The sequence below is a fragment of the Salvelinus namaycush genome, unplaced genomic scaffold, assembly GCF_016432855.1.
Source record: "Salvelinus namaycush isolate Seneca unplaced genomic scaffold, SaNama_1.0 Scaffold270, whole genome shotgun sequence".
In the NCBI taxonomy this organism is placed as follows: domain Eukaryota; kingdom Metazoa; phylum Chordata; class Actinopteri; order Salmoniformes; family Salmonidae; genus Salvelinus; species Salvelinus namaycush.
The window spans coordinates 67,555-73,280 of NW_024059564.1; positions in this window are offsets into that span (position 1 = coordinate 67,555).

Consider the following 5,726-nt stretch of genomic DNA (forward strand, 5'->3'; position numbering starts at 1 on the left):
TCTTTGTGTAAATGTGACAAAGATCCAAAGGCTAATTATGTTAATTAGCGATGTTCCCTCTAAACTGCGTGTGTGCGCGGCCGCGCATTTCCTCCAGGACTGCAGCACAGAAGACATGCCATGCTGCGCAGAGATGCAAGACATTGAACTTCACTGATTTCGCCCCATTAGTTTGCACTATATAGATCAAAGTTTTTTCTGTGATCGAATCAACATTACATCAGGCCCTTTTCAACGCAACAAAGAAAAACGAATGTAACTTTTTAAGATTGAGTCTGGGATTTTGTTGTAGGCAGAACCAGAGCGCAACGGAGTATAATTATATTGGTGGGGGTAGCCCACCAGCAGTCTTTCAATTAGTGATGGTTCGTTCGCGAACGAGTCGGCTCTAAGAGCCGGCTCTTGTAGGTAGGTGAACGTTGGGAGCCAGCTGGCATATCAGAAGAGCTGAATCTATTTATAAAAATATATAAAAATAAAGATATGAATAATCAAAAATATTTAAATGAATATAATTAAATAATTCAAAGAAGAGAAAAAAAGTTAATAATAATATAGGCCTAAATGCTCAAGCGCACAAATTCGTTCTGAAAGATATGCAGATCCTCTGAGCTGGTAGAAGAATAAGGCCTCTGTCTACCCACGGCTTACTAAAGTCATGACAAGTCAACACAGTCTCACATTCAATTCGCGCATATATGTACAAAATGTATTTCAGCAGATTTCGTGCGTTTTTGTGCATTTTTGGGGTGTTTTGGGGTTGGTTCAATTCGTTTGAAAATACACGAATTTCTGTGCTACTTAATTCGTGCGAAAAGACACAAATTTAACCAGTAGGTGACACACAAGCCGTTGCAACAACCATGTAGACGCGATAATTTGTATTTCATTTTTGTTCTTCTTAATGGCTAATTCAACGTCATGAATATACAGAAATGTTGTCTTTGTTTAACCATGTTTTAAAATGTGTCGTTGTATGCCTATATGTACTGTTTTAGACTTGCTGAACAGAATTTTTGAGAAAAGACGCACATTTACCTGCGACTTAATTCGTGGGAAATATTGTTTTATTAATGCCAATGCTGTTTTCTGTGGTTGATTTCGCTTAATACTTTGGATACTGGTGCACTTGTAATCAGAACGCCTTTTTGTCATGTAGGCAACCATACACGATTTTCTTCATAACCCATTTCATATTTCGTGGAGCCTAAATTACACCATTTTCTTCATAATGCATGTATTACATGTTAATGTAAAATAATGAATTATGTTGGCTTACACTTATGGCCTTTCCAAGGCCTTTCCATACCTTAAGGGAACATTTTAGCACTCGCCATATGGTTAGTGAGAAACGCCACATTGCAAATGTAAGGTCCCTTACTAGACGTCCTGCAACGTTTCTAAACGGGGAGAGATCTTTCAGGAAGTCATCAAACTAAATCTCTCGGACGTTCGGTTTCCGTTTTATAAAAATAACACATTTTGGTCATTTTTCCGCAGTCTAGGAAATTCCCACCAGAGGGAAAATAAATAATATTGCAAATGCACAAGCACATTGCAAATGCATGTGGCCTTTTCTCCTAAACGGAAAATATTTCGAAGACGTAATGGACAGTTGGCCCCGAACAAGATGGCGTCGAGGCCTCAACGCTTTTTGAGTTATGGCCATTTTTCTGGGATTAAATGTCAAAAACGTAAAGTAGGGTGCTAATTTGACCGCTTCACGTCAAAGTACATAAGCATACGGTGTCAGGAAAAAAAGAACCAGCCATTTATCTATCGTAATTTAAGAGAAATCGTACATTGACAAATTGGTCATGTTCACAAAAAGGAGTTAAAAAAAAAAAAGTTACAGATCCAGTTGCAGTGTGTTCAGACGAACATTTTTTAAGTGGGTCTCGAAGCTCTGCCACTGCATCGCAGTGCTAGCTGCGCCACCAGAGTCTCTGGGTTCGCGCCCAGGCTCTGCCGCAGCCGGCCGCGACCGGGAGGTCCGTTGGCCTAGCGTCGTCCGGGTTAGGGAGGGTTTGGCCGGTAGGGATATCCTTGTCTCATCGCGCTCCAGCGACTCCTGTGGCGGGCCGGGGGCAGTGCGCGCTAGCCAAGGGGGCCATGTGCACGGTGTTTCCTCCGACACATTGGTGCGGCTGGCTTCCGGGTTGGAGGCGCGCTGTGTTAAGAAGCAGTGCGGCTTGGTTGGGTTGTGCTTCGGAGGACGAGTGGCTTTCGACCTTCGTCTCTCCTGAGCCCATACAGGAGTTGTAGCGATGAGAAAAGATAGTAATTACTAGCGATTGGATACCACGAAGAAAAGGGGATAAAAGGATGGAGTGAAAAAGTACGGTGCTTAAAGACACACAAAGCCTGCAATGGCATTGCCATTATCTCCAGGCCGTGCCGAGTTCAACGAGATGCCCCGCTTGACCGTAGCTAGCTCGGTCTGAGTGCAGCGACAGGGACAAGAAGAAGGACCCAAATGACCCTTGACCTCAATTTCATAGTTTTTTGCTTTTGGGAGACAGAGAGAGAACCGTTAAGGTTAGAAGCACAATTTGACCTCAGGAACGTTCCTAAGGTCCTCCCGATCTGTGCAAGCCTAACATTGACCGTGTGGCATTAACCCTTAATAGTTAAAAGAAGGTGTTTACATCAAACAGTTTACAATGACATGTCTCCCCATAGGAATACATTGCCTGCTCCCCTAAATTCAACCTGAAGCCTATGTGGGTTAATAATGCCTTATGAACCTGTCTTCGATGACAATCCATCAGGCCACTATGAGGTCTACCTGTGTCGATTCTAAGCTTCCTGGAGCAACCGGAAGTGGTTAAATCACCCTAAAAGTGTTTGCCATACCCAACCTGCAGTTTGAGAGAAATAGTGCATTCAACCCTATGTAAATCAGTGAGTTCTTAACGTATAGACTTAAAACTCAGGATTCTGTAAAAGCCCACTCCAATGAGGATATGTGTTTACTTTCAGCTTCCTGTGCCAACCGGAAGTGCCATAATTGGTGTCAAAAGGGCTGTTTCGAAGGGTTAAAAAAGTCAAATCTTTCCAAAACTTAATATATGTGAATAGGCAACCCTCATGAACTGTAAATCAGTCATTCATCCCATCAGATTTCAAGGAAAAATTTACACACCCACACAGAAAGGATGGAGTGACACACTGAGGGGCTTAGAGGCAGACAGTGCCTGCAATAGTTACTTTTGTTTGAACTTTTAAAGAACCGTCAGACCTAGAGTTCTGAAACTTTACAAACCTGTTCTAGAGCTCAGGTCGATTAAGCACGGTGAGTTATGTGGCTCTAGAAGGTTCTCGGACCGATAAAAAGCCTCGGTGCATTTGCATTGACTTCAATTCATTTTGAGCATTACAAAATGGTGACATTTAGAAAAGTCCCAGAGTTGCAAGACTAGGTGCATTGAAACCGGCTCGGCCCATAGAGACGGACCCCGACATTTCTGTCCGATAGCTCATTCAAGGACCCCGTAGCAAGGCATGGAAAAAAGTGGAATTTCAGCACCAATTAAGGTTTTGCTCGGGCACCGAATGACCTATCGAGCCGAAACTTGGGATTCGAGGTCGCCTCACATAGGGCTAAACATAATGTGAAAACTGGACCCGCAGCTAGAACATAACTACGTATTATTTGTTTTATTATGGTTTAAATGGAAGGCGCTGTGAATTTTTGGCCTGCTCTGAAATATGTGATAGTTGGCTTCTAAACGAGTTGGAAAAAGTGAGTTTGGAGTCAGATGGTATCAGTTTGGTGTCTGAAAATATCTAATTAGCTGATGGACACTGACTTGCTAGTTGACTTTTGTGCATTTGCAATATGTTTCAACAGTGAAAAACCACCAAAATAGCATTCTGAAATCACCACTAAAAATGACATCACCATAGCCGTGCCGAGTTCAACGAGATGCCCCGCTTGACCGTAGCTTGCTCGGTCTGAGCGCAGCGACAGTGACAAGAAGATGACCCTTGACCTACATTTCAAGTCTTTTGCTTTTGGGAGACAGAGAGAGAACTGTTAAGGTTTAGAAGCACAATTTGACCTCAGGAACGTTCCTAAGGTCTCTGTGCAAGCCTAACATTGACCGTGTGGCATTAACCCTTAACAGTTAAAAGAAGGTGTTTACATCAAACAGTTTACAATGACATCTCACCCCATAGGAACACATTGCCTGCACCCCTAAATTCAACCTGAAGCCTATGTGGGTTATGAATGTCTTATGAACCTGTCTTCAATGACAATCCATCAAGCCACTATGAGGTCTACCTGTGTTGATTCTAAGCTTCCTGGAGCAACCGGAAGTGATAAAATCACCCTAAAAGTGTTTTGCCATACCCAACCAGCAGTTTGTGATATATAGTGCATTCAACCCTGTGTAAATCAGTCAGTTCTTAACGTATAGACTTAAAACTCAGGATTCTGTAAAAGCATACCCCGATCAGGATATGTATTTACTTATAGCTTCCTGTGCCAACCGGAAGTGCCTTAAAATGGGGTCATAGGTGCTGTTTCGAAGGTTTAAAAAAGTCAGATCTTTCCAAAACTTTAAATGTGTGAATCGGTCAACCCTCATGAACTGTAAATCAGTAATTTCGCTAAACAGATGTCAAAGAAAAGCTCTCTCACACACACACACACACACACACACACACACACACACACACACACACACACACACACACACACACACACACACACACACACACACACACACACACACACACACACACACACACACACACACAGCAAGGATGGAGTGAAAAAGTATGGTGCTTAAAGACACACAGAGCCTTAAATGCTTTTAGGGGGGATCCAGACTTCCATACCCGCTCTGGGAGCGCTATACTACCGCCCCAAATCAATGGGTGCTGGCCTGAGTGATTTATGGAGGTTTTCAAAAAATATTCTGTTTTTTCTTCTGGAAAATATTTTATGTTTTTTCTTCTCGAGTCAATGGCCTGAGTGATTTATGGAGGTTTTCAAAAAATATTCTAAGTCCAAACTTTTCATGCACCTGGTATTTTTTTGGGGTTACCAGGCGTCATTTTTCAAAACGGTTGAAATTGCTTTTAGGGGGCATCCAGAGTGTCACATGACCGGATGAGGTAACTATTCTTGTTCTTCTTGTAACTTTCCGGTAGGCTAGAAGCTTTCCGGTGTTTTGCTGCTCGACACAGGTCGACGCAGGTATTGCACTTGATTTATCGTTATCGTAACCGTAGGTGCAGCCAAGTGGAAATACGAAAGCTTTCTAGCTATTTCGCACTGACGGTAATTTGAACACAAGAACGTTTCTAGTGAAAAGGTGCTTACACTCAGAGCCATGTATTTACACTCAGCCACCCTAGCCTTATTACGGGTTAACGTTTTGGTAATTTTGGTTGGCCAACAAAATGTAAGACTACAATGACTGCATACGTTTCCCCAAATGTTATACGAAAAAAAAATGTTTTGTTATTGATGGACAATGGCAAGGCTGCCATTGTATTTTCAGTTACATTCTGTTCAATAAAAATGGTTTACACGTTTATTTTTTAAGAAATACATGGAACTACAACCGAATAAAACACCATTAACCATCATGCATTGCTTACATTCATTCTATCCTGAAAAGTCTGTTCAGAAAAAATCGAAAACAGTACATATAGGCATAAAACCACAATGTTTTAATAGGGATTAAATAAAGACAATATATATATAACCT